Genomic DNA, 9,211 nt, shown 5'->3' on the forward strand with positions numbered 1-9,211 from the left:
GGGAAAGGAGCAGTGACCCCATAGGAGACTGAACCAAACCTACCTGCTAGTGTTGGAGGGTCTCCTGCAGAGGTGGGGGTTGGCTGTGGCTCACTGTGGGGACAAGGACACTGACAGCAGAAGTTCTGGGAATTACTCCTTGGCATGAGCCCTCCCAGAGTCCACCATTAGCCCCACCAAAGAGCCCGGTAGGCTCCAGTGCTGGGTCACCTCAGGCCAAACAACCAACAGGGAGGGAACCCAGCCTCACCCATCAGCAGACAAGCAGATTAAAGTTTTACTGAGCTCTGCTCACCAGAGCAACAGTCAGCTCTACCCACCACCAGTCCCTCCCATCAGGAAGATTGCACAAGCCTCTTATATCGTCTCATCCACCAGAGAGCAGACAGCAGAAGCAAGAAGAACTACAGTTCTGCAGCCTGTGGAACAAAAACCACATTCACAGAAAGATAGACAGAATGAAAAGGCAGAGGACTATGTACCAGATGAAGGAACAAAATAAAACCCCAGAAAAACAACTAAATGAAGTGGAGATAGGCAACCTTCCAGAAAAAGAATTCAGAATGATAGTGAAGATGATCCAGGACCTCGGAAAAAGAATGGAGCCAAAGATCAAGAAGATGCAAGAAATGTTTAACAAAGACCTAGAAGAATTAAAGAAAAAACAACTAGAAGAATTAAAGAACGAACAAACAGAGATGAACAACAAAATAAGTGAAATGAAAAATACACTAGAAGGAATCAATAGCAGAATAACAGAGGCAGAAGAACGGATAAGTGACCCAGAAGACAGAATGGTGGAAATCACTGCCATGGAACAGAATAAAGAAAAAAGAATGAAAAGAAATGAAGACAGCATAAGAGGCCTCTGGGACAACATTAAAAACAACAGCATTTGCATTATAGGGGGTCCAGATGGAGAAGAGAGAGAGAAAGGACCCAAGAAAATATTTAAAGAGATTATAGTCGAAAATTTCCCTAACATGGGAAAGGAAAGAGCCACCCAAGTCCAGGAAGTGCAGAGAGTCCCAGGCAGGATAAACCAAAGGAGAAACACACCGAGACACATAGTAATCAAATGGACAAAAATTAAAGACAAAAAATTATTGAAAGCAACAAAAGAAAAACGACAAATAACATACAAGGGAACACCGATATGTTTAACAGCTGATTTCTCAGCAGAAACTGTACAAGCCAGAAGGGAGTGGCACAATATATTTAAAGTGATGAAAGAGAAGAAGCTACAACCAAGATTACTCTACCCGTCAAAGATCTCATTCAGATTCGATGGAGAAATCAAAAGCTTTACAGACAAGCAAAAGCTAAGAGAATTCATCACCACAAAACCATCTCTACAACAAATGCTAAAGGAACTTCTCTAAGTGGAAACACAAGATAAGAAAAGGACCTACAAAAACAAACCCAAAACAATTAAGAAAATGGTAATAGGAATATACCTATCGATAATTACCTTAAAATTGAATGGATTAAAATGCTCCAAACAAAAGACACAGGCTCGTGAAATGGATACAAAAACAAGACCAGTATATATGTTGTCTACAAGAGACCCCCTTCAGACCTAGGTTCACAGAACAGATACAGAAACAAGACCCATATATATGCTGTCTACAAGAGACCCACTTCAGACCTAGGGACACATACAGACTAAAAGTGAAGGGATGGAAAAAGATATTCCATGCAAATGGAAATCAAAAGAAAGCTGGAGTAGCAATACTCACATCAGAGAAAATAGACTTTAAAATAAAGAATGTTACAAGAGACAAGGAAGGACATAATGATCAAGAGATCAATCCAAGAAGAAAATATAACAATTATAAATATATATGCACCCAACATAGGAACATAGGAATTATAAATATATATGCACCCAAATAGGAACATAAGGCAAATGGTAACAGCTATAAAAGAGGAAATGGACAGTAACACAATAATAGTGGGGGACTTTAACACCTCACTTACACCAATGGACAGATCATCCAAACAGAAAATTAATAAGGAAACACAAGCTTTAAATGACACAGTAGACCAAATAGACTTAATTGGTATTTACAGGACATTCTATCCAAAAACAGCAGATTACACTCTCTTCTCAAGTGCACACAGAACATTCTCCAGGATAGATCATATTTTGGGTCACAAATCAAGCCTTGGTAAATTTAAGAAAATTGAAATCATATTAAGCATATTTTCCAACCACAACACTATGAGATTAGAAATCAATTACACGGGAAAGAAACGTAAAAAAAACAAACACATAGAGGCTAAACAATATGTTACTAAATAACCAAGAGATCACTGAAGAAATAAAACAATACCTAGAGACAAATGACAATGAAAACATGATGACCCAAAACCTATGGCATGCAGCAAAAGCAGGGAGGATGGAAGTTTATAGCAATACAATCCTATCTCAAGAAACAAGAAAATCTCAAATAAAATCTAACCTTACACCTAAAGGAACTAGAGAAAAAAGAACAAACAAAACCCAAGGTTAGTAGAAGGAAAGAAATCATAAAGATCAGAGCAGAAATAAATGAAATAGAAACAAATAGCAAAGATCAATAAAACTAAAAGCTTGGTTCTTTGAGAAGATAAACAAAATTGATAAACCTTTAGCCAGACTCATCAAGAAAATGAGGGAGAGGACTCAAATCAATAAAGTTAGAAATGAAAAAGGAGAAGTTACAACAGACACTGCAGAAATACAGAGCATCATAAGAGACTACTACAAGCAACTCTATGCCAATAAAATGGACAACCTGGGAGAAATGGACAAATTCTTAGAAAGGTATAACCTTCCAAGACTGAACCAGGAAGAAATAGAAAATATGAACAGACCAATCACAAGTAATGAAATTGAAACTGTGATTAAAAATCTTCCAACAAACAAAAGTCCAGGAACAGATGGCTTCACAGGTGAATTCTATCAAACATTTAGAGAAGAGCTAACACCCATCCTTCTCAAACTCTTCCAAAAAATTGCAGAGGAAGGAACACACCCAAATTCATTCCACGAGGCCCCCATCACCCTGATATCAAAACTAGACACATATACTACAAAAAAAGAAAATTACAGACCAATATCACTGATGAATATAGATGCAAAAATCCTCAACAAAATACTAGCAAAAAGAATCCAACAACGCATTAAAAGGACCATACACCATGATCAAGTGGGATTTATCCCAGGGATGCAAGCAATCTTCAATATACCCAAATCAGTCAATTTGATACACCATATTAACAAACTGAAGAATAAAAACCATATGATCATCACAATAGATGCAGAAAAAGCTTTTGACAAAATTCAACACCCATTTATGATAAAAACTCTCCAGAAAGTGGGCATAGAGGGAACCTACCTCAACATAATAATGACCATATGCAACAAACCCACAGCAAACATCATTCTCAATAGTGAAAAACTGAAAGCATTTCCTCTAAGATCAGGAACAAGACAAGGATGCCCACTCTGGCCACCATTATTCAACATAGTTTTGGACGTTTTAGCCACAGAAATCAGAGAAGATAAAGAAATAAAAGGAATACAAACTGGAAAAGAAGTAAAACCGTCACTCTTTGCAGACGACATGATGCTATACATAGAGAATCCTAAAGATGCCACAAGAAAACTACTAGAGCTAATCAATGAATTTGGTAAGGTTGCAGGATACAAAATTAATGCACAGAAATCTCTTACATTCCTTTACACTAACAATGAAAGATCAGAAAGAAAAATTGAGGAAACAACCCCATTCACCATTGCAACAAAAAGAATAAAATACCTAGGAATAAACCTACCTAAGGAGGTAAAAACCTGTACTCAGAAAACTGTAAGACACTGATGAAAGAAATCAAAGGTGACACAAACAGATGGAGAAATATACCATGTTCTGGATTGGAAGAATCAATATTGTGAAAATGACTATACTACCCAAAGCAATCTACAGATTCAATGTAATCCCTACCAAATTTCCAATGGCATTTTTTACAGAACTAGAACAAAAAGTCTTAAAATTTGTATGGAGACACAAAAGACCCCGAATAGCCAAAGCAATCTTGAGAAAGAAAAACGGAGCTGGAGGAATCAGGCTCCCTGACTTCAGACTACACTACAAAGCTACAGTAATCAAGACAGTATAGTACTGGCACAGAAACAGAAATATAGATCAATGGAACAGGATAGAAAGCCCAGAGATAAACCCATGCACATATGGTCACCTTATCTTTGATAAAGGAGGCAAGAATATGCAATGGAGAAAAGACAGCCTCTTCAATAAGTGGTGCTGAGAAAACTTGCCAGGTACATGTAAAAGAATGAAATTAGAACACTTCCTAACACCATACACAAAAATAAACTCAAAATGAATTAGAGACCTAAATGTAAGACCAGACACTATAAAACTCTTAGAGGAAAACATAGGAAGAACACTCTTTGACATAAATCACAGCAAGATCTTTTTGACCCACCCCTAGAGTAATGGAAATAGAAACAAAAATAAACAAATGGGACCTAATGAAACTTCAAAGCTTTTCACAGCAAAGGAAACTATAAACAAGACAAAAAGACAACCCTCAGAATGGGAGAAAATATTTGCAAATGAATCAACAGAAAAAGGATTAACCTCCAAAATATATAAACAGCTCATGCAGCTCAATATTAAAAAAACAAACAACCCAATCCAAAAATGGGCAGAAGACCTAAATAGACATCTCTCCAAAGAAGACATACAGATGGCCAAGAGGCACATGAAAAGCTGCTCAACATCACTAATTATTAGAGAAATGCAAATCAAAACTACAATGAGGTATCACCTCACACCAGTTAGAATGGGCATCATCAGAAAATCTACAAACAGCAAATGCTGGAGAGGGTGTGGAGAAAAGGGAACCTTCTTGCACTGTTGGTGGGAATGTAAATTGATGCAGCCACTATGGAGAACAGTATGAAGTTTCCTTAAAAAACTAAAAATAAAATTACTGTATGACCCTGCAATCCCACTACTGGGCATATACCCAGAGAAAACCATAATTCAAAAAGACACATGCACCCCAATGTTCATTGCAGCACTATTTACAATAGCCAGCTCATGGAAGCAACCTAAATGCCCGTCAACAGATGAATGGATAAAGAAGATGTGGTACCTATATACAATGGAATATTACTCAGCCATAAAAAGCAACGAAATTGGGTCATTTGTAGAGACGTGGATGGACATAGAGACTGTCATACAGAGTGAAGTAAGTCAGAAAGAGAAAGACAAATATCGTATATTAACGCATATATGTGGAATCTAGAAAAAAGGTACAGATGAACTGGTTTGCAGGGCAGAAATAGAGACACACATGTGGAGAACAAACGTATGGACACCAAGGGGGGAAAGTGGCAGGGTGGGGGATGAATTGGGAGATTGGGATTGACATATATACACTAATATGTATAAAATAGATAACTAATAAGAACCTGCTGTATAAAAAATAAATAAATAAAATAAATTCAAAAAAAAAGAAAAAAAGAAAGTTACCAGGGGTAAAGATGGACATTACACCGCAATAAAAGGGTCAATTCACCAGGTAGACATAAGTCTAAATGTGCATGAAACTAACAACAGTTTCAAAATATATGAAACAAAAGCTGATAGTACTGGAAGGAAAAATGGATATATTCACAATTATAGCTGGAGACTTTAATACTCTTCTCTTAGTAGTTGTTAGAACAAGTAGACAGAAAATCCACAAGGATATAGTAGAATTGAACAATACCATCAACCAACTACATCAAATTGACATCTTTCCAACCAGAAAAGCCTGCAGATGATTTTCAAATACACATTGAATATTCACCAAAACAGACCATATTCTGGGTTCTATTGCAAACCTTAAATCATTTAAAGGAATTAAAAGCATACAATGTAAGTTCTCTGGCCATAATGGAATTAAATTAGATATCAATAACAAAAATATAACTGAAAATATTCAAATACTTGGAAATTAAAGAGTATCCTGCTAAGTAATCCATGTATCAAAGAGCAAGTTTCAAAAGAAATTAGAAAATATTTTGAACTGAATGAAAATAAAACTACAACATTTCAAAATTTGTGAAATAAAGTTAAGTTAGTGTTAGATAAGTCATGATTCTCAATTTTGATACACATTTGAACCTGGAAAATACTGATCCTTGGACTTCACCCCAGACTAATGACAACAAAATCCCTAGGGGTGGAGTCCAAGCAAGGGTATTTTTGCAAAGCAACCCCAGTGTTTTTACCATACAGCCACAGTTGAGAACTACTGCCTTAAGTGCTACAAAAGTGATAGAAAATGATCTGGGAGCACAGATGGAACAATGAACACAGCCAGGACCATGATGGATGGCTTCAAGGAGGGGGCACTGGGTTTGAAGAATATGCAAGAATTTATCAGGCGGGAAAGGATTAGGAGGAAAGGCATTCAGGCATAGGAACAGCATGTATTAAGCCACAGAGATATGAAAGGGTATTTAGGGAATGAAGTACAAAGTATATCTTTTGTGCTGCCTTACAAATACACACACACACACACACACACACACATGCTTGTATGTATATGTACATGTATACCTTAATTCAAAATAAGCTTATTTCTTACCATTAGGGTGAAACTTACAAATGACATAAACTTACACAAAACTCTAAATCAAGAAAGGATAGAAAATATTTGAAGATAGGTTCTTATTGAGAAGGAGAAATTTGGGGAGTAAAAACTGCTAAAAAACATTTGTTCATATTTCAGTTTACATATAAGGGTTTTCATACTGTACAAAATTGTGGCAGACAGAGTCACCAAATCAATAAATCCCACTGGAATATAACATTTTGCGTTCAGCCTGGACCATTGTGGGTTTTTTCTTTTGTTCCTTCCCTAGGTTTCTAGTCTCACTTATGACCAATTTCCCTCTGCCCCCCACACCACCTTGTACTTTATTCTTTAATAGCAGAACACTGAACAGATTCACCTCCCTACTTCTTGCTTCTGTACCTTTGCTCATATCACACTCCTTGCCAAGACAGTCTCACTCTTTGCCCCCGACCCCACCCCGGTTAACTCTTACTCATCCTTTACTCTTCAACTCAGATATCACCTCTTCCAGGAAGCCTTCCCTGAACGGGAGTGCTTGGGTTGGGTCTTCAAGATCCTTTTTTGTAAATTCAGGATACTTTGCATTTTTTCTGCATTGTCTTCAGATGTGCAGTAAAGTTTTATAAAGTTTTATAATTTTATTCTTTCTTAATTTTGAAGCACAGGTCTGAATGAGATTCAACAAGGTTATGTCATTTCTGAGACTCAATGGAGCAGCTGGAATCCTCTATTGTCATTATTTTGCAGGAAGCAGATTTGAAAGATTGTAGCAAACAGGCATTTGTTTTTCTTGGGTATTCCAGAAAACATTGAGGAGGGCTTTAGAAAACAAAACTCTAAGTTGTGGCAGGTGGTGTTATTTCAGAGAAGAAATTAGGCATTAATAAGGTTGGTAACACTAGACCCAGATGAGTATCTCCTCTCGTGTTGGAAATTTGCTGCAAGGATGCCAGGGTGTTCCATGGACACATCCTAGGCTCTCTAAGAGACACAGAATTGCATCCCAAGAGGCCCTGTAAGGTAAGGAGATGTTTGTCAGCTGTAAAGCTTTTAACCGGAAGTGAAAACCCCACATAAACATTAATTCTCCCTCTCCCTGTGGCAGCGGACAGAAAGAGAGAGCACAAAAGACTTAACAGAGTAAGGAAATTAACCTGGCAGTGGAACAGCCATGGGGATGAGAGTTTTTATGATGAGGCATTATGACTATCACTGGGGACAGAACTGCCAACTGCCCTGCTTAAATGATGTGAATGTGTAGGAACAAGACTATGCTTGATAAGATGTTACATGAAAATAAAAGTAAGCTACAGAATACTATATTTAATGTCGTACTAACTCTATTTAAAAATAGGAACACGTGCGCCTTACAAAAGCAGTTGTGAGGAATATCTTCGACCTTTCGACAGTGATCGGCTATGGCTATTGAGACTACAGGTAATTTTTAAAAATTCTTTTCCTTTATGGTTTATCATAGGACATTGAATATAATTCTCTATGCTATATAGTGGGACCTTGTTGCGTATCCATTCTCTATATAATAGTTTACATCTGCTAATCCCAAACTCCCACTCCATCCCTTCTCCAACCCCCTCCCCCTTGGCGACCACAAATCTGTTCTCTACAGGTAATTGTTTTTGCTTGCTTGCAGTTTTTGGTATTTTATCTATTTTCTGTACTGAGCACATATTGCTTTTATAATAGAAAAGCATTAAGCTTTATTCAATAATAGTAAATAAATAATAGTAAATTAAAATATGAGGCTGTGTGCAGGAAGAGGGCACTGGCTGGACCTGAGAATTAGACCAGTCAAGCTGTGAACTCGCAGAGTGAAGGTATGGACAGGGTCATTTCTTATTCTTTGCCAATTTGACAAATGAAGAAGATAATAACTCAGTGTCATTAATTTTTCTTATTTTGATACCAGTGTTGTCGAACACTTCTCTTTTGAAAAAAATACTGAGAAATCACTTTGGGAATCTGTCGTACAGTATGATGTCATCAAAGGGGCACCCACAGTATTCTCTGTACACACAAAATTCACATTTCTATCCTTAGTGAACATTCCTTTAAAGCTGGATGGGCTTTCAATGAATGCATAAATAAGGTTTGCGGAATTCTATGTTCCACCAGGGAATCGTTAGCCTCGTGTAGGGCCTCCGAACTCAGAGCGGGCCTGGATGGTAGGTGAGGTGGGTGGGCTTTGGAGAAAAACTGACAATCCAAAGGGGGGGAAGGTGGTCCAGTGGCTATACTTTCCGTATACAACTGGTACCCAGGTACCTCCATGCCAGCCTTTATGTTCTGCCACTGGGCTAGGGCCAACCATTAGCCATCCAGAGGAAACTGGTGACAACACTGCCCGATCATCAGAAGCAGGGTCAGCCACTGACGAAAAGCCAGGGCTTGATCAGAAAGTGACAAGCAAAAGGAGATGAATCAAGCCTCACAATTATTTCTGTGGCTTCCACTCTCCCGTGCAGACCCATTGAGAGTTTTTCTAGGAAGCCAAAAGAATCATTTAGTTCCTCAAAGCAACAGTGATGTGTCACTCCAGGGATTCCCCAGGAAG

The sequence above is a fragment of the Eubalaena glacialis genome, chromosome 17 (genome assembly GCF_028564815.1).
Source record: "Eubalaena glacialis isolate mEubGla1 chromosome 17, mEubGla1.1.hap2.+ XY, whole genome shotgun sequence".
In the NCBI taxonomy this organism is placed as follows: Eukaryota; Metazoa; Chordata; class Mammalia; order Artiodactyla; family Balaenidae; genus Eubalaena; species Eubalaena glacialis.